The sequence below is a fragment of the Schistocerca serialis genome, chromosome 8 (assembly GCF_023864345.2).
Source record: "Schistocerca serialis cubense isolate TAMUIC-IGC-003099 chromosome 8, iqSchSeri2.2, whole genome shotgun sequence".
NCBI classification, from domain to species: Eukaryota; Metazoa; Arthropoda; class Insecta; order Orthoptera; family Acrididae; genus Schistocerca; species Schistocerca serialis.
In genome coordinates, this window is record NC_064645.1 from 440,510,160 (window position 1) to 440,530,986 (window position 20,827).

The following is a 20,827-nucleotide window of genomic DNA, read 5'->3' on the forward strand; positions in this document are numbered from 1 at the left end:
ACACACTGCCTCATATTGACATATAGACACTGTTTTATTTAAGTTTGGTGGCAATATATTTGCAGGAAATAATATATTTTGCAACTATCCTTTTGAATTTTATGGTAATTCTCTTCCTCTAATCCTTTCCTGTCTCAACATGAATGAATCAATTGTCCTGAATGATAATACAAATGTATCTGCTTTCCTTATTTGAGGAAGCAGTCACAAGCAGATATTGTATACCATCCCAGAAAAATGTGGGAAACATATATGCATAGTGAATATTACAAGTGTTGTGTTTGGAGCATGGTTATTAATATTTTGCCTATTAGGTTACCAACCTCACAAAAAATTTTAGCTTTAAGTAAGTTGGCTACAACAAAAAATTGTTGACAAATTAAAGAAAGATTTCAGATGGTTTTGAGAAGGTGCGTTTCTGGATGAGATATCGAATATATTGCTTCCCCCTACTTATACCTCCCGAGGAGATCACGAATGTAAAATTAGAGAGATTCGAGCATGCACGGAGGCTTTCCGGCAGTCATTCTTCCCACAAACCATACGTGACTGGAACAGGAAAGGGAGACAGTGACACGTAAAGTGCCCTCTGCCACACACCGTTGAGTGGCTTGCAGAGTATAAATGTAGATGTAGACGATATGCACTTGGTATAAAAATGGGATTTGACCATCAGCAATACTATGTTTAACAAAAACATGTCAATATGGCACCGAAGACCTTTTTGAGCACATCATCTCTAGCAGTTTAAAATGTAGTAAGCCATCCTGATATGGGTTTTCTATGATTTCCCCCTTGTTACTAAGGTGAACATTGGGATGGTTCCTTCAATTACACCACGGCCGATTTCCAGCCTTTTTCTAATCTGTTAGTGTTTTATATGTCTATACCATTTGTGTGTGTTTCTGACATGTCTGATGCTATTGAACCAAAAGGACTATGGATGAATATACAATTAAAGTGTAGATGTCGGGAATCAGGTACAGCTGAAATACATTGAAAGAATTCATAGTAACTAGACATACATGAATGTGATTGCTTAAAAAAAGTGCAACCTATAAACTATTCCATAGTACATATTATAGCAGAGAACCTAATAATTTCCTGATAGTGGTTTGTTACATCCCCTCCTCTATTTTTTATTTACCTTGCAATATTATTTGTATAAAGAAAAACATATTACATAAAGAGAAAATGGTGCACCAATGAAGGTCAACCTCAGGTTACACAACAGATTCATATGCCATTATAACCAATATATCACAACACAGACAAACAACCACACCCTTTTTGTCTACATTACAGCCTATTTTTTTCTTGTTCTCATCATAGGAGATAAAGCATGCGAGATTTTATTGTATCTATAGTTTATTGAGTTAGAACACTATTTTTAATGCATTAAAGAGAAACCAAAAAGGTAAGACTTCCAGCTAAGTTTGACAGCTGCCTAGTGATTTCTAATTTACATTATGTTAATACTACCTCTCGAAAGATTTTTGTTCTGTACTAAAAACATCTAATAAACACCAGTGTAAGTACCTTCAACAGCTGCTCGTGTTCCGAGAATCAAATCGTCTCCCCGCCTGTGTGTTAGCTGTAAAACAATGAAAACATCATTATTACTATTATTTTATCACTATAACGTATGTCTTATAAAGATTAATTCCTTATTCATGTAAACAAATTACTAAACCAATCGCTGAAAAATGTTCTTCTATCACAAAACTGTGTGCTTCAAATAATAATCATCCATTCACCAAACCTAGAAAACAAATATAATATGGACACACAGTTCTTAAGTGTTGTAATGTATGCTTACCACTTGGTGCATATACACTTACAATTCTTGAGGATCAAAAACAATAAACACAGCAGAGTAAAAGGCTGTTTTGGAAATTTAAATTGTATTCTATTCTTACAGGTTACACTTTAGCACACAGTACAGTTTCCACAATTGCTACCTGATATGCCAAAATAGTGCAACATACAGCATAAACAAAAAAGGAAAACATACACAGCATTCTGACACTTAAGTTTCATTGATTAAGCTGCATTTGCACAAAATTGCTGTTTTCGTATATTTAAAAATTATTGTGCTCAATAAAAATAGTGCTTTACTAGGAAAATCTTACTTTGAGTAACACTTGAAAAAGTTTTTTTTTTTTCCTTCTAACATTTTACTGTATAACGTGACACCCAAACACATTACATTTTTCCAACTAGATTTGTTGGAGAACATTTGATGGATATTTGGCAGTCCTCAAGTACCGTAATTGTGATGTCCTCGTTTTACAATACAGGAGTTTTCATTGTATAGTCCCTAGGTTCAAGAATAAAGCCGGACATTTATAACACCAGCCTCAGTAAAACAAGGTTGACAAGATTGTTTATTTCAAGACCACAAATTGTATTATGAGTATTCTGACAAGACAAAGACTCTGTTACAGTACATTACTTAAAGTGAACTTAGTAAAACATTTTGAAATCATTGATCACAATTAAATGTGAAAATAATGAAAATAAATTACTAAACGTTTGCTTGAACATAAAAAACATCTACGACAATTGGATCTGTAAAACTATACTAGTTAATAATACACGAATAAAGGTAGTAAAGTTTCATCTTGCAACATAATCCACGGAGCTTTAAAATTCCAGTTCAAAGAGACAATGGTCTTCTTCGCCATAAACTTCACCGAAACGAACGATTATTTCAACCATTACTGTAATTCATTTACCCATGCTTACGAGCTCATGATTTTGTGTAGCTATCGAATTCTCCTTTTGCTTAGAATTTCGTTGTCTGGCTGTAAGAAGTATTTATAAGCAATACCAACCCAACTACGAAACACATGCATTGGCGCGTACTGGAACGATTTTCGTATTTTAGTGAAATGCCCAAAATAACACTCCCCCCCCTCACTTTTTTTCCCCCACAGACATACTTTAGGTCTCAACCGAGTGCTTTTTCGTTCTCCCACAATAAGTTGTTAATTTGATGTTACACTCTCCTCCGGGTGAAATTAAATTCACTGGCCTAAAACATTTCCTCAAGCAAACATGTCATCGGTTGCATACTATTATATTTCAAGAGTATTAACACACATAAAAATATAAATAATATTGAGGTTGTAGTTGGGGCTGGAGTAATTCTGCTCTACGAAACCATCAAAGGTAAAGACGTGTTATTTACAATGTTGCTCGGGTTATTGATTTTTGAACTGTTATTCCATAAATGTCTTCACACGATCTACACCTCCGCTTCGAATGCACTATGACTAACATTAAACATTTAAGTAAAGCAGCGACAGGCTGTCAGATGTGCGTCGGGACACATTCGTAACGAAACAAAACAAAAAGCACTTACACGTAGAAAGCGCGTTTGCAATTTTTGCCAATGATGCTGCCTACCACACTGACCGAGTGGCAACTTAAGAAACATAAAAAAGTACCACTATGCCAATTAAAACATGTTCCGAAAGCTAAATACAAGACGTAAGCTAAATCCACTATCAAAGACACTGTATGACAGATGTATGTTTCTGAACCAATTACCGAAGACGAATATAAAAAGAACACAGAAATTAATTGACACTTCAATCAAAATAATTCTCTTCGTACAAATGCATTCTACAATGACCTTTACTCTAGTGACAGGTCCAGACGAAATCATATAACGGAACACTCCAAAGTGAAAACGGTATTCCTTTGTCATGTATTTGTGGATACAGTTTAAGAATTCCTTTGAAAATATAGAAATCAACCGTACGATACAAACCTGAAATAATCACATCTCCATTGTCTGCTGGTCTTACGGCTTCACGTAATTACAGTACCACAAACGAACCAACAACAACAAAATCACAAGACGCTCTCCCAACCCTCGCGATCACTTGTGCTTAGCAAACTCCGTGAACTTACAGCAATGGCTACGTTGTCTTGTACTGACGTCAGATTTCACGTCTCTAACACGTGACAGTCTGTTTGCATTGTTGAAGTGCGGGAAATTCAATACGTACAGTTTGAAGGATCTTTCCAGTATTGAAGATGCGCTGTGGAGTTTCACACTGTGTTTGCTAAAAGACGGTGTCGTTTTGCTCCACAACATTACGAAGAAGGATAGAATATATGTGAATATTTTCAATCAGGAAATGGACATTCGTAGGCTCGATAGGGATCTCAGTTATGTCTGTCTTGCAGGAAATACGCTTAGTTGTGAACAGCAAGTTGTTTTGTATAACTCTCTTACAAATTTGCAGAATGAAAATAATTTCACGAATGTTTATTTTTGGGGAAAGATACTTGGTACAGAATCAGATTATTTTCTAGCGTATGGTTTCCGAAAGGATGTCATTAAAGGAAAAGTTTTTTTCTACAGGTAAGAATGTATCCTAGTCATAATTCACAAATACGTTTAATTCTGACGATAAAGGATGACAGCCAAAAACAGTTGCAGGATAAATATTTATTAAAATTCTTGACCAAGGTTTCGGTACATATAAATATACCTTCATCAGAAGTAAAAAATCTAAAATTACATCATGCAACGGAGATTAATAAAACAATTGTGCCAAAGACGTCGTCAATAATTACGACACCTTCTCCATTTGTACAACATGACTATAGGCACAGGGTCAAAGCGAACAGTTTAGCACCATTACTTCGCCTATGAACTATCGAGACATTCTTGTCTACTGTTTTTGGCTGTCATCCTTTATCGTGAAGAATTTCAACAGTTGCTGTTGCAGCCATGTTTAAAATCTTGTTTAATTCTGATGTTTCCGATAGTTTTTCTCTTACAGTACAAACTGCGTTGACTGGGGTGTTCTGCCACTCTCATCTCCAGCTGTTGCAAACTTGGCACTTATTTGTCAAGCACCTTTTCAAGGAGATCCTTCACTAGTTCTCAACGTCAGCAAAGAAGGCTTCGATGGCTTTGATATAGATGAGGTAAGTCAGTTCCATAGTGCCTCGAGACACATTGCCCGAATTTTAATTGATCTCTAGAAATCCCCGAATTTTATAAAAACGTATCTTCAACATCTGCTCCTAAACCACTGAATCGATTTCATCCAAGGTACATATATCACTTGGTATCTGGTAAGAAACACTGTAGGAGTAAGGACCACATACATCTCGAAGGTGTGGAGGTGAAAAACAACCATAAATCACTGCGGGCAAATATCCAGACAACATTCATCCAGGATTGTTAGTGGTGGGCGTGATGAGACATCATGTGAAACATTACAATGTCGAAACTGGTACCAGTGACCATGATCCAGTTGTATCGACATTGTTTACCAAAGTACACAGAACAACTAAAACGAGCAGAAAGATACATATGTTCAGTAAACTAGATAAAAATCATAAGCGTCGTATTTCAGTGAGGAGCACGTAGAGGAGCTCTGCCACACGTTTTAAAGAATAGATGACCATGCACAGGATAGATTTGTACCCAGCAGAACAGTTCGTAATGGGAGGGAACCTCGATAGTGTGCAGTCATTGCAGAGAAACAGAGATTTCAGCATAATAGGTGTAAAACAAAGCGTAGGGCTATAGATATGGAGATGCTGAATGTAACGAATTTGGCTGTCAAGAGAACAATGTGTGACGCCTTCAGTGACTACCCTAGCAGAATACTGTCAAGTGATCTTTCGCAGAACCCAAAGAAATTGTGGCCATATGTAAAGGTTGTTAGCGGTTACAAAGCTAGTGTCCAGTCACTAACGAATGAGACAGGAGCTGAAATTGAGGCTATCAAAGTGAAATCTGAAATGCTTAATTCTGTTTTCAAATGTTCCTCAAAAAAAATCCCAATTTAATCCTCGTACCACCGAAAGGATGAATGAAATAACTATTAATGCCAGTGGTGTAGAGAAATTACTGAAATTGTTGAAACTGAATAAGGTTCCAGGGGACCCAATGGAATGCCTGTCAGATTCTTTAATGAATTTGCGGTTGAGTTAGCCCCTCTTCTCACCATAATCTATCGTAGAAAAAACATGCCCAGTTCTTGGATAAAGGCACAGGTCACGCCTGTCTGCAAGAATTGTAGTAGAAGTGATACACAAAACTACCGCCCAATATCCTTGATGTCAATTTTTTGTAGAATCATAGAAAATATTCTGAGCTCAGACGTAGTGAGGTATCTTGGACAGAATGATATCCTCAACGCCAACCAACATGAATTTTATAAACATCAATCATGTGGAAACCAATTCGCACTTTTCTCACATTACATACTGAAAGCTTTGGATTTCCAAAAACCGTTTGACTCAATACCACACCCACGCTTATTGACAAAAGTACGATGATAGGGGCCTCAAGTGAAATTTGTGTCTGGATTGAGAATTTTTTGGTAGGAAGGGAGCGGTATGTTAACTGTGATGGAGAGTCATCATTGGATGGAATGATAACTTCGAGTGTGGCTCAGGGGAGTGTGTTGAGACCCTTGCTGTTCATATTGTATATTAATGACCTTGCAGACAATATTAATAGTAACATAAGGCTTTTTGCAGATGATGCAGTTATCTGTAATGAAGTACTATCTGAGAGAAGCGGCATAAATATTTAGCCAGATCTTGATAAGATTTCAAAGTGGTGTAGAAATTGGCAACTTGCTCTAAATGATGGAATTGTAAAATTTTGCACTTCTCAAAACGAAAAAACATAGTATCCTACGACTATAACATCAGTGAGTCACTATTGGAAACGGCCGACTCATACAAATACCTGGGTGTAATACTTCGTAGGGATATGAAACTGAATGATAACATAGGTACAGTCGTGGATAAAGCATGTGGTAGACTTCAGTTTTTTGGTAGATTACTGAGGAACTGCAGTCAGTCTGCAAAAGAGGTTGCCTACAAATCACTCATGCGACTGGTTCTAGAATATTGCTCAAAATTGTTTTACTCGTACCAGATAGGACTAAAAGGGAATACTGAACGTACACAGAGAATGGAAGCACAAATTGCCACAGGTTTGTTTGATCCGTGGGGGAGTGACACAGAGATACTGAAGGAACTGGAGTGGCAGACTCTTGAAAACAGATGTAAACTATCCCAAGAAAGTCTTATCAACAAAGCTTCAAGAACCGGTTTTAAATGATTTTTCTTGGGATATACTACAGCCCCCTAGGGGTATTGCTCACATGGGGATCATGAGGATAAGATTAGAATAATTATTGCATCCACAGAGGCATTCAAACAATCATTCTTCCCGCGCACCATAGGCGAATGGAATAGGAAGAAACCCCAATTACTGGTACTATGGGACACACTCTCTGCCATGCACCTCATGGTGGTTTGCAGAGTATAGATGTAGACTTGCATCCAACTTAACACGTAATTTCAAAAGCTTATGAGACTTTTTCCCGCTGACACTCTCTACAAAATGAAGAACGTTTATCATGTACTACGTTTTCGCCGTTCACGCAATAAAACAGCCACATCATGTATAACGCTATAGCTTATCACGCCGTTACTACTGACTCTTTTCAACACATTTTCCAGACACTACCCACATATACCAGCAAATGTGCCTGCAAATTTGCATTATTGTACGACTCGTAGTTCAGGAGATATGACATCATAGATGTGTGTGTGTGAAACTAGCGTTTCTTATAATTTGAGCCAAATTACACAGAATATAGTCAACGAGTGTTTGATAAAGTTGACACTTATTGACTTCCGACGAACTTTAAAAATTATTTCAAACCTTTTCTAAACTTTTTATTGCTTACATGCTGTATGTCCAATACTTAACATATACGTAAATTAATCAGAAATTTGAAGCCTTTTTGTACAGGATAGTCCGATTCTTCAAACAATAGGTAGTTTACTGATTACTTACTATCTGGAAAGAAGAACTGCAGGATTAGGAACCACCTACATCCCTTAGGAGGGGAAAAACTCACAAACTTCTGCAGCAATTTCAACCAAATTTGTTAGGTACACGACTTATTATTGTATAAAAATATTGTGAGAGGTGACTTAAAAATGTTGAAAATCGTCTTCCTGTATATTTAGTTGACTTGAAATGCTTTTAAAAGTACAAAGTGCAATTTGTCTCTTATTTGTGCCGTTCAGCACATCAACCAGGTCGTAAGAATGAGCACTCAAGTGAGGCAAAAATCTTGCCAGCATGTTTCGGAACCTAAGATCAAGCCATACAACTGAAGACCACAGATAAATTTAACATCCTCTCTGGGGCTGTATGCGTAGAACAGCAGAGAATTAGACATATGTGTGTAATATGTGACCTACGCATGTGACGTTCACTATCTCTTCTTAAACCCATGGATCAGTTTCAACTGAACTTGATACATATTTTTTATTTTATTTTATTTATTTATTTATTTTTGAGTCGTCGGTCTTCTGACTGGTATGCCACTAATTCCGTTCCTGTGCCAACCTCTTCATCTCAGAGTAGCTTTTGCCATCTATGTCCTCAATTATTTGCTGGATCTATTCCAATCTCTGCCTTTCTCTACAGTTTTCATCCTCTACAGCTTTCTCTAGTACCACAGAAGTTATTAACTGATGTCTTAGCAGATGGCCCTTCTGTTGCTAGTGTTTTCCATATATATTTCTTTCCTCTCAAATTCTGCACAGAACCGACAGACTAGTTTACTTTCGAGAGAAAATAGTGTGGGGATGCAAACCACCAACCTTCATGGGGTGGGTGTAGGGGTGATAATGGGATGTTGGACACAGAAGGAATGGTGGAGGAGGTGGACAGAGAGAAGGTGGATGAGTGGCTGGACAGACAGAGAGGAATCTAGGAGATGGACAAAGAGAGAGGGGAGAAAAAGATGGCAGAGAGGGTGAGGAGGAGGATATCTAGAACGACATGGAGGGGAAGATAGACAGAATTGGTGGGGGGGGGGTGGAGAGGAAGAAATAGACAAACTGAAAGATTCTATTAATTTTTAAAAGAAACTATTTGCTTGAATTTATGAAATTCTATTTATAAACTGTACATGTTTTTGGATCTGATTTAATGAAAGAAAGATATGTAATTACCGTTCTTGGATCATGTGGTCCTATAGGATAACACCAAGCATTTTGTATTGTAATATGTTTACAGTGTGTAGCTTAGTTTCACATAATTTTAAAGGAAGAACTGCTGTATGTTCCAAGGAATACATGGATAAGCTGTGAGAAAGAAATGAGACTGTAAATATGTAAAATCTGTTGCCTAAGAAAATTTTTAAACAGTTGAGAGTAACTACTCACCCACTACAACACAGTGACCACAAAAATATTTATTTTTTATTCTATCCAAAGTGACAAGAGCATTAAGTATTATTTTAAATTACACAAACTGACCAGAGCCAGAAATTTACACAAGAAGTCATATAGCTTTTGTAAGAATGAACGGGAAAAGTTGCAAAGTGATAAGTGTTAACGGTAACTCAAACTGTCTAAAGGGTCAAGGACGTTGATTAATAATTTTTTCAGTCAGGGAGACATAAAATTACTAAGAAAAATGAGTGACAAAGCATATAATACCCACTAATATCATGTCGGACCTCTCTTTACTCAGCATAATGCAGTAACTGGACATGGCATGGACTTAACATGTCATTGGGGTCTTCTGCACAAATATCGAGCTATATTGCCTGTACCATCCATAATTGTGAAAGTGTTGCCGGTGCAGGATTTTGTGCATTAACTGACCTCTCGATATTGTCCCATAAATGTTCCATGAGATTCATAGCAGACGGTCTGGATGGCCAAATCATTCACTCCAGTTGTCCAGAATGTTCTCCAAACAATGAACAGCTGTGGCCCAGTGACATGGCGCATTATCATCTATCGTTGTGTGGGAACATGAAGTCCGTAAATGGTTGCAAATGATCTGAACATAATCATTTCCAGTCAATGATCGGTTCAGTTGAAGCAGAGGATCCAGTCCATTCCATGTAAACACAGCCCACACCATTAAAGAACCACCACCACCTTGAACAGTGCCTCATTGACAACTTGGGTCCATGGCTTCGTTGGATCTGCACCACATTCGAACACTACCATCAGCTTTTACCTGAAATCAGGACTCATCTGACCAGGGCACAGTTTTCCTGTCGTCTAGGGTCAAACAAATACAGTCACAAGCCCAGGAGATGTGCTGCAGGCAATATCATGCTGTTATCAAACACACTCGTGTCGATCATGTGCTGTCATAGCAAATTAACGCCAAACTTCGCTGCACTGTCTTTACGGATACGTTCATCATACATCCCACATTCATTTCTACAGTTATTTCATTGTTGCTTGTCTGTTAGTACTGACAACTCTATGCTCTTGGTCGGCCTCCGCATTGTCTCTGGTGAGAGGTAATGTTTGAAATTTGGTATTTTGGGCACAATGTTGAGACTCTGGCTCTCAGAATATTGAATTCCCTAAAATTACCAACACAGAACGTCCTGTGCGTCTAGCTCCAACTACCTTTACACATTAAAAGTCTATTAATTGCTGTCAGCGGCTACGATCACGTTGGAAACCTTTTCACATGAATACAAATGACAACTCCACCAATGCACTACCCGTTTGTACCTTGTGTATGTGATACTACTGCCATCTGTACATGAGCATATCGCTAGCCCATGACTCTTGTCACCTCACTGGAAAAGTCCCTTCTCTTGCATGCAGCTTTTTTAAAGGTTCAAAAAATAACTACAATATTTAAAGACCTTTTCACCTTACCTGGTAAGATTGCTCCTGACTTTTTCTTCAACTAATTACATCAAGACTTTTATTATCAGTCATCAATAAACATTTATGATGACAAACTAATTATATGAAGCTCGTTGCCTGTATTTCGGTGCAATTTATTGAGGATATTGTTTTACTAAATAAGATGTCTCTGGTCTCTAGATGTAAAAAGATACAGTCATCACATAAAAAAAGAATACTCAAGTACAAGAAACGATGATCTGTGTCTGAAATTCCTGAGGTTCTAATACTGTGATAATTAATAACATAGAATGTAGTTCAGCTGAAGAGCAATTGATGTCGCTAAAAAGGACAATTACAGCATTTGGGCTGAAATTTATAGCTACAAGGAAGGCTAGTGAGAAGAAAACTTTGTTATTGGTAACAGAAGAAATATTTCAATTGATCTGACGTAGTTTGGAAATACAAAAATCTTCAGAAACAGAAAGAAATACAGAAATATAAATCACTCATGCAAAAGAATTAATGGGAAATTTAACTGAAAGCGAATGGCTCCAGGAAAAATGTGAAGAAATCGAAAAAGAATTGATCATAGAAAGAAAGTGTTCAACATCAGTGTTTGAATAAAAAAAGACTTCCTCTCTTAAACACAGAGGATAGAGTGGATGGGTGGAACAGGACACTGAAAACATTTACAAGCGGAAGGACATGTCTGCTGAAATGATAGAAGAAGAAATGTATGTTGCTATGGAAGGCATATGGGGAGGAGGGGGGATGGACTCGTGGGATCTGATGTACAGACTGTTTTCTGTAAATTATTCTCTGCTACTCTACTAAACTTCATATTTAGCAAAGAATCAATTGGATATACTGTGAATTCAGTATTTCCTTTGTAGCTTTGGTTTTGTTTGGCTGTCTCCTTTTTTTTAACGGAAATTATATTTTCTTAGCCCTCAGTGCGGGTTTTGGCGATGTTCTGCACTGAAAACACATGAGAACCTTTACAGAGCATTGCCGGAATAGAACCCCGAAACATTTATCTGCCTGTTAGTCGTGTATGCGACTATCATCTTCATGACAGGGTGGAAAACAACACACCATGCTATTGTAGAGTTGTGAAATCTGTAGCTCCAATGGTATGATTGCACAACAGTGTTTCAGAATAAGGAGAGGAGAAACATTTTTGTTGAATCCTTTTTCCCTACATCCATCTAGTCGAATGATGAGCCAGGGTGACAGAACTCCAGAACATACCTTTGACATTATGTGTGCTCAATTTTAATTATGGTAGTCAACTTCAAAGAAATGTAAGATACACAAAAACTGCAGTAAACCCATTACGTAATATTATGCTATGCTTTGTAAGAAAAACTTCATGAATGGCATTGAAACTCAATAAACACTATTTAAAGTTTATTTTCTTTGTCTCCACTGTGATGACATAAATCAACAGCTAACATGATTTTCTCAACTGTACTGACTTTTCTTCAGTTTCAGGTATTTAATTTCCAGGGCTGATGTAGTGTTATTGATAAATTAATTAAAGTAACTGTATGTAGATATATTTCCTAACAATTTAGATGTAATTCTTTGATGATGAAACCTGAGATCGTTATCTGGAATAAAATGGTATCCATGTCACATTCATAATACAAAACGATGCACAAACTGTGCATTTACTATAATTATATGTTAACAACTTAAGCTTCAAAGTAATAATAATAATAATAATAACAATAATAGTAATAATAGAAATAATTTAATCGTTATTGGGACTTCCAGCAATAGATAACACAACATACATAGCACAATGCAATTAATAATCTAAAAGAACAATAGATCCCTATTAACATTACAATTTATACATTCCTTTATATATATATATATATATATATATATATATATATATATATATATATATATTCGTAAAAATGAGAATAGGATGTTCTAACATATATTTGAAATACAGATCTATAAGTTGCTGTAGTAAATAAATTACTCTAGACTACTTATCACTAATATATTTTATATGTTGATATCAAGATGATTTGTCATCTAAATATACCACCAAAAGCATAACATAATTGGATCATCTGAAGAAAGCTTGTATTTTAGAATAAAAACCGTCTACTGAGTTTTATTTTCCTTCAGAAAGAATCCATTTGTTTTTAACCAATAGCCCTTTGACTGCTGCGGACATGTTAACCCGTCATGCTTCGCCATTCCCCTGGCGCGCCTGACGTGTATACACGCTGCCTTGGGTCTTCCCTACAGCGCTAAGGACGAGTTTACGCATCCCGCGCCACCGGCCTTCCCACCGCTAGGGACGGTATTAGGAGCGCTGAGTCACAGGCACCTGAGCGCTACTGGCGTGTACACACACAGAGTTATCTTTCCGCCCTGCTCTTCTAGTAGCTTTTCAGTGGTCTGACTGTGTAGTTCAAGAGTGCATATGTCTTTGTTGCTGTGTTCGCTCTTTGCAGAATTCGACTTAGATTCCTTTATTTTCGTCAGTTTTCTTGTTTTCTACGTAAGAAATGTCACGCGCCGTGGTTGCACAGATAAAGAAATGGTGGATATGCTCACTAAGAGCGACAGCGAGTGTGAATTATCTGATGTTGCTAACAGTGATGAGTCTTCAACAGACTCTCGAAGCTATAGTCCTCAGCCCTTTACATCAGAGGGGAGAGCAAGAATTACTGTCAGTGACACATTTGACTGGAAAGAAACCGATTTCCAGCCGTTAAACCATTACTTCGACTACTCGAATTCTGGCCAAAATGTCAATTAGATACTGACCCAAGCATTCTTTCATTTTTTGTGATATTTATGTCTCAAGAACTGTTGCAATTTATTGCAGACGAAACAAATCGTTTTTACGTTTACACCAGAGAAAATACTACAGAATCTGTGAATTCTCGACTGTCGAAGTGGAAAGACACTGGATTTGAGGAAATGTATTGTTTTGTTGCTGTTTGCCTTTTAATGGCGTAAGTTAAGAAGTTAAAATTAAGTGATTATTGGTCCAGAGACACACTTTTGAACACACCAGTTTTCAGCGAAATTATGTCCCGAGACCTTTTTTGTCTACTTCTGAGAATGTTACACTTCAGTGATAACTCTGTGAGTACCAGAGGCGACAGTCTATTTAAAATTAAGACGATTGGTGACAAAGTTCGTTAGGGGTTTTGTAATTCATTTCGCCCACATCATAAGCTTTGTATAGATGAAAGTCTCTTGCTGTTCAAAGGACGATTATCTTTTAAGCAATTTATTCCAACCAAGTGAAGTAGATTCGGAATAAAAACATTTGTACTGTGTGACTGTCACAGTGGGTATATTTTAGATTTTATTGTATATACAGGCACACCAGAAATTGGGTTCCACAATTTGGGAAATATGTGGCGATGTAGTGGCAACTCCAGCCCAGACCTGTTCCTCTGGCTTCACAACCATGGAACAGCCGCATGTGGCACTGTTCATAAGGACGAATGCAACATGCCAAAACTGCAGAAGAAATTAAAATGAGGAGAAACTGAATTTAGGTCCAGTGACAAGGTCTTTACTAAATGAGATTTTCACTCTGCAGTGGAGTGTGCACTGATATGAAACTTCCTGGCAGATTAAAACTGTGTGCCGGACCGAGACTCGAACTCGAGACCTTTGCACTTCGCGGGCAAGTGCTCTACCAACTGAGCTAACCAAGCACGACTCACGCCCCGTCCTCACAGTTTTAATTCCGCCAAGCACCTCGTCTCCTACCTTCCAAACTTCGCAGAAGCTCTCCAGCGAACCTTGCAGAACTAGCACTCCTGGAAGAAAGGATATTGTGGAGACAAGGTCCTGAGTTCGAGTCTCGGTCCGGCACACAGTTTTAATCTGCCAGGAAGTTTCAAGGTCTTTGCTATCAAGTGGTGTGATAAGAGAGAGGTGTACACGTTGACCACAAGCCACACAACACAAATGGTTGAAACAGATAAGACTGACAGAAATACTGGCGAAAAACTAAAGAAGCCGCAATGTACTGTAGATTACAATTCGAGTATGGGTGCAGTTGTCCGTTGTGACTTGTTACAGAGCTCCGTGGGATCAGTGCGTAAGACTGTGAAACGGTATAAGAAATATTTTTTTCACGGATTTGTGCATTCTAAATGCTCATGCTCTGCACCGGTCAGTAAGAGAGCGAAAAATGGCACTCGCAGAGTTTAACCTTTCTCTCGTAAGGGAGATTGTAGAAAAATATGCTACAGAATGGAAAAAAGCTGGTAGGGGAAGGCGCTACGATAACGAGAATGCTCAGCGATTCACAGGGAGACATTTTCTCGCTGTTATCGTGAGTGAAAATTCGCAGAAAAGTACGCTAATGCACAGGTACGTGGTTTGCATGAAACAGAAAATGCGCCGGGACGTTAGATATGAATGCAAAGCTTGCAACGTTCCATTATCCGTTGCACCCTGCTTTGAGACTTATCATACAAAGAAGCTTTATTAATCAATGGGAACTAAATCTGAGAAAATTTATTGACGCTTCTGAATAAATTACTAAAAAAAGGCAAAAATGTAAAAAAAATATAAATCTATTTTTAACTTCGCCAGTGTCGGTCCAAAGCCTGGATCAAAAAGGACGGGAAATAGACGCAACAGGTGTAAAATTATTCAAACGGAGCCTGACTTCTTCACATGTAGCAGTTTACTGGCAAATGAACGGACTTGGTGGTTGAGATGGCGCAATATCTATACGGTAGCAAATGTTATTATGGCAAGTACATTGCGCCAGTATAACAGAACCCATACACTAATATGTGTACGATACATTTAAATTATTAACAACTAACATGGGCAGTTAGATTCTCTTATCCTTAGTAGTACAAAAGTAGATCACATTCAACTACTTGTTTAAAACATGTTTACCATAACTGATTTAAACGCCTTTGATCAATGAGAAACAACATGCCAAAGTTAAAACTCTTTTCTCAGTGCGATTTTTCTTGCTATTTTGCCTCAGTTGTTAGCCAATATTGAAAATTAAACTCATTGTTCTGAGGAGGGTGGGGGTGCTTAAAAATTGTTTTTCGAGTGAGACTAGCTTTGAAGCATTAATAGAAAACGGTATTTGATAAAGAAGAATCGAATACAACCTGCTTTCATCATTCCATAAAAATCAACATCTTTTCGACTAATTTATAGATTGTTGGAAAATAGTGGAGGAATAAAAAATTTTTATTCCTTATCGTTGTGCAGTCAATTTATTGCACTCTAAATTTCATTTTCATAATGCATTCACTCTAGCAGATATGCTAACTCGTAGTTTACATTATTTTGGGTCTGATTTTCGCGCCCAACTTTCATTCTAGTTGTACAGCTTGGTATGTTTTATGGATCATCGTTTTTTTAGCAAAATCGGAATCAAAATACCGCATTTTTGAAGTTTTTCCAAAATATTCAATTTTGTGCTTAATTCATTGAGTACTGAAAACTGATGTAGAAATTAAACTTTATATTTAAGAACCTTGTGTTGTTAGGTTACTACATGCCAAGTTTCAAATGCGTCATAGCATTAGTTCAGGAGATGCAAGAAGCCAGACTTCGGAATTTTTTCGGGCACCTTTTTTTTTGGCAGATTTACCTACAATTTTCTGGCTCAATATGGCTCGTAAAATTCTTTTCGTTATTATTCTTAAGAGAACGCTTGAAGTTGTACAAGATGGCCAAATTTTATTTCCTTACAAAAACTATTGCTGGAGATATTACAGCTCAAAGTCGCCAAAAATTCACGCTGGCTCTGCGCGAGTCGTATTCAGCCGAGAAATATTCAGTACGGGGCGGGTTGAGCAGCGCGGGCCGAACCGGTCCCGGCAGCGGCTCCGAGAGACAGGCATGCAGCGCAGGTAGATGGATTACGCCACAGGTGGCGACGCCTCAGCATGCCAAGCAGGTGGTGCGCCTTCAGTAGTCAAAGGACTAGAGTAGCTTTCTTTGCAATGCACGTTTTAGGAGTACTGAGCTGATTAAAGTTGTGAAGAAATGTTCTAACGTCCTCATATGGATTTGTGCTTGTTTTAATAAGTGATAACAGATCATTAATTATGAGTAGGAAAAGAAAGGGCCCAGTACAGATCCCCGAGGAGCACCTACCTCAACTTGTTCTATGCTGAACATGTCTCTGCCAAAAAAGACAACTTGGTTATGTTGCTGTGGATATGATGGTAATAGTTATCTCTAACGCCATAGAAGTCCATTTGTTCTAGAAGTGGTGTCTGCTCTACACAGTTAAAGCCTTTGCTTAGAACACAAAGCCTGACTTTTGTCCTCAGATACTTAAATGAGGTATCTGACTACAAGGTCTAAGGCATCAAAAAGAAATACGTTTTCCTACAAAGATATTGTGATCTACTAATTATTCTTTGATTTTTTGAAGTAAACAGACTGGAAAATTGTAGAGCCCGGTACTTTAGAAAAAGATGGGATTATAGGAACTTACCTGAAACCTGAAGAAGAGTCTTTATCTTACTATTTATATTCTGCAACTCCTCTGGACAGTTTAAGCTCATCAGGAAAATATCCTATGGGTATGTACTTGTTCATACAACACATTAAAGGATAAAAAGTAAAACATTTATCAACCTCAAGATTGTTTGAACACTACAGTGATTCGCTGTGTATGGCCCTGATGGAGGGGGTTTGCTGTCACCTTTATTCAACCTTTGTTTTGACACACCCAGCCAGTTATAGGAGGACCTACAGTTTTGATGTGGATGCCAAACCTCTCTGCATCTCAACATTGTGCACATCAATATATATTGCAGAGATAAAAGTAGTGATAAGTGACAGTTAAAAATCATAGGGTTCACTAGAGATCGAACCCTAGGTCTTTGGATTTGTAGTGTGGCATTCTACCACTGAACCACACCACTTGTTGAGAAATTCACAACTATCAGGCAGTGTAGATACATCTGACTTATCTTGAAATCTACTGAGGACAGTAATAGATTCAATTGTGTATATTAAGGGATTAACAATTTAATCTGTAACTATCTTCAGTACATTGCAATATTTGTCTGGTCATTTCAGAAGCTTTAATAGACATACTTGTTCATGTTGGTCAACTACATACATAAAGATGGCGGCTTGCATAAATGGACAGTATGATATTCATGTTAGTAAACAAATAAATTGCGAGAAAAATGTCTAAAGTGCAAACGACACTATTGATACAGGTAAAATAAGGGCTTGGTGTGTCATATTACCGCAAAAATAACAGAAATGAAAGCATAGGACATAGAAAAATTTGATAAAGAGGTTGCTTACTTAGCAACTACATCCTACAAGGGTAATATGGACATATTTCCCGATCCCAGATATTGATACTGTGAACAGTGAGCTCATAACTGTATTACATTTGTCAAATGTAAAACACGAGCTCATAAATGTATAACATGTGTCAAATATAAAACAATATTCTATTTTCAATATGCAAACGCCACTTTAAAATGGAAAATATGGCTGTGTGCAAAATGTGATCAAAATTAACTGAACATTAAAACCGAAATTATTATGGCACTAATAGACGAGATACATACATTAAAATACAATTGTGATGAACTTTTCGTATATTAAAATGGAAAACCATAGTACAGTAGAAGTAAGTGAAACTGTGCACAGTTAAAGAAGACGAGTGGAAAAATCGGCGAAAAATACGGAGTATTGATGCTACAACTGGAAAGAAACAGATGAACAGTACCAGTTATCCAGACAAACAGATCTGAAAAAAATACTGGTAGAGCACAGTGTTGAATTAGCATTGAAAAAACAACATGAAGAAATCTACAAACAACAATGCACAAACACAATCACTAACAACAACAAAAAATAATATTCTCAGTTGAAACTTCCAAGCTGAGAGGCCGTGGTCGATATATAATATTTCTACCTAACGTTTCGTCTCCATCTGTGGGACACATCTTTTGAGGTCGTCCGGCTACTGCCACTGAGGCTCCAGGTACTCTCGCATTTATAGAACACATCGAGGGCACCACCATTCGTCACATGATGCCGACGGTTTGCCTATTTTGGAAGGCGTCATCATTCTCGATTACGAGTAATCGATTGTCATTCTGCTGGCGCAAGGTCGATGTCCATATTTTTCCAACTTTAAAACTTCCTCTTTGCTATTAAAATTATTATAGTGTTTGTGAATCTCTGTTGCTTCTCTATACATGCGCGCATGATAATGAGATGTTCGTGCTAGAACGCTTGTCTCATTAAATTTAATTTCGTGGTTCCCATCTAGAAAAACATGTTCAGCTACAGCCGATTTTTAGATGTGTCCTAAGCGACAGTTTCTTTTATGTTCGGCTAAGCGGGTATTTACACTTCTTTTCGTTGTTCCAATATATACTTGTCCACAACTGCATGGAATGTTGTATACCCCAGGTGTTGCTAGGGGGTGTCAGGTGTCTTTTGCAGTTCTTAAATATTCCTTAATCTTCTTGGTGGGTCTGAAGATTGTTTCGGTCCCATACCTGGCCAGAACTTCACCGATACAGTCCGTGACTTTATTAACGAACGGGGAGAAAACTTTTCCAGTAGGTGACTTTTCAACTGAAGACAACACTGCCCGTGAAAGCCTACATTGTACGAAAAAATAATATTGTCAGACAGCCACAGATGAAGACAAGCTGAACAAATAGATCAAACGCCAACGTTAAAACTAACCAGCTTTCTCAAGCCAAATGCTATCAGAAATAGATAATTTAATACTATCTGCTGATTGTGCTAATTTAAATCGAAGGATTAAGTAATTCTAATAGGCGGGTCAAATGACATGTACTAAAACAAAACGCAAGTGGCTGCAAGTAATTTAAAAAAAGTGCCTAAGCTGTCTTACTCACACAAATGTTATAGTCTGCAACATACCATAAAACTACGAATTACAAGAACGGTCTTGTGCAAACAAGGAAATAACAGTTCCAAACAATATTTTCAATTTTCAGTGAATTCAGAAACGTTGAAACTATGGATATAAACAGTACTGGTCGCAGATTTCATATTGGTAATGGTCAGCATGTAAATAAACTGGACAAACGACTGATAGCCGAAAGAATAGCCAACTCTGTGACCAAAAGGCAATGTAAATCCTCTGCAATCATCAACTAATCTTGTGACTGAGAATGACTCAACCAAACACACAAATTCAACAAAAATAACACCGTAATTTCATAAAATATCCTCACCAAGAGGGAAACAAGAAACAACTTCAGGTGGAGAAGCTGCTGGTCAAATGAATGGTTTACAAGAAGCTGCAGGTCGAATAGATGCCTCAACAAAACCTGCAGAACAAGTCGATGCTTCACCAAAAGGTTCAAAACAAGTGGATGCCTTGCTAAAAGTGAAGCAGAAAGCATTGGAAAACTCGTCAAATGGTCGGCCGCTTAGGAAGAGAAAAGCAGCAGTTCCCTTCCACTTCGGGGTTTTTTTTTTATTGTAGAACTATAGAAAAACCACAGTAAGATAAGTACAAGTGTAATGTTTTTACATATTAATGCGCAGTATCTTAAAAAAAAAAACTTAATGTACTTGAGTAGTAGCTGGAAAAATTCAACTACACTGCGACTTCAATAAAGGAACTCTAGCTTAGCATTGAAGCACTAAAATTATGTGTGCCATTTGGATCTGAATTAGCAACCAGCTACTGTACAACAAGTTTTAAACATGTTGGTACATTTGTATATGTTAAAAATTGCGTAAATCTAATCTATGAAGTGATAGATGTAAGTGAACTGGTGTAAACAAAAGCAAAATCTGAAGCTGCAAGCATAAAATTGATAAAATAGGAAATTATAGTAGCTTCAGTAAACCGCCTCCCAAAACACAATGAGGACCTGTTTGTGGAACTTCTGGAGAAACTAATAATTTTGCTACTCAAATACAAAGATTACAGTATACTAATATTTGGCGATATCAATATAGATATTACGTATAAGAATAGAAATAGTAACCACTTGCTAAATATACTAAGATCCTTTAACTTATGTTTCATAAATGACAAACCCACATTCAGGAAGCACGTCTAGATAATATGATATATAATTTTCATCTAAACAAAACAGAATTTGGCACAATCAAAGTATTTCTGATCATAAGGAAC

General features: G+C 37.3%; 1 protein-coding gene across 7 annotated transcripts in view; it reads right to left on the reverse strand.

The window, feature by feature from the left end:
• LOC126416771 (E3 ubiquitin-protein ligase HECTD1) overlaps positions 1 to 3,922 on the reverse strand; it is a 327,326-nt gene extending 323,404 nt beyond the window's left edge. For 6 of the 7 annotated variants that reach the window (XM_050084626.1, XM_050084625.1, XM_050084627.1 and 3 more), the window contains exons 1-2: positions 3,779 to 3,922; positions 1,540 to 1,594 (exon numbers count right to left, since the gene is read on the reverse strand). The gene's annotated coding sequence lies outside the window, so the exon portion shown is untranslated. The remainder of the gene's footprint in view (positions 1 to 1,539; positions 1,595 to 3,778) is intronic. The other variant, XM_050084624.1, reaches the window with a different exon arrangement.
• Between the last annotated feature and the right edge of the window lie 16,905 nt (positions 3,923 to 20,827).